Below are 1035 nucleotides of genomic sequence, written 5' to 3'. Positions count from 1 at the left end.
ATTATGTTGGCTGTTGGACTGTCATAGATGGCTTTTTCTATTTTATTGTATTTGGTTGTTACAAGGTCTCACTACACAGCTCAGACTTATAGTGATCCTCCTGTTTTCAGCCTCCCCAGCAATGGGATTATAGGCATATGGTGCTAAGCCCAAACTGGCTGGCTCCGCCCACCCTGGGGGCAGGGCTGGCATGGTATGTGGTGCCGGGGATCAAACCATGGTCCCTGTGCTTGCCTAAGCTTGTGTAAACAGGTGCTTTAATCTGCTGAGCTATCTCAGTGGCCCCTCATAGATAGCTTTCATCAGATTTATTTTTATTTTTTAAAAATATATAATATAATAACCATTGTTAATTTCCTATTACCTTGCTTTGAAATTCTTTTCATCAGATTTAGGTAAAGGCCATGTATTCCAATTTTCTGTAGGGTTTTGATCATGAATGAGTTTTACATAGTCAAAACTAATGTTTTACATAGTCAAAAGCATTCTCTGTATCAATTGAGATGATCATGTGGTTTTTGGTTTTGGCTCTATTTACATAGTATATGGTGTTTATAGATTTGTGTAAGTTGAACCATCCTTTCAACCCTTTCATGAACCCTACCTGGTATATAATCTTCTTGATTTGTTGTATTGTATTTGACAGGATTTTATTGAGGACTTTTTTTTTTTTTTTCTGGAACCGGGGATTGAACTCAGATCCTTGCACTTTCCAGGCAAATGCTGATTCTACTGAGCCATCTTCCTGGCCCCCTATTGAGGATTTTTGCATCTATGATCTTGAGGGTGATTGACCTGTAGTTCTCTCTTTTTGTTGCATCTTCCTCTGGTTTCATTTTATTATTTTTTCCCCATAATTTCATTGAGAAACAAATAGCAATGAGACAGTTTCAAACCAAATTAGGAGGACAATTTTAATAATTAACATATTGCATACATTCTTCCTAGTGGTTAATTGCTGTACAAGATGCGGACTTGATATCCTATTTACAAACACCATTAGAACAAATCCCTCTCTTCATTAAAAGAATGTAA

This window comes from Octodon degus, unplaced genomic scaffold (genome assembly GCF_000260255.1).
Source record: "Octodon degus isolate 3935 unplaced genomic scaffold, OctDeg1.0 scaffold00083, whole genome shotgun sequence".
NCBI classification, from domain to species: Eukaryota; Metazoa; Chordata; class Mammalia; order Rodentia; family Octodontidae; genus Octodon; species Octodon degus.
Note: the sequence above shows the minus strand (reverse complement) of the source record.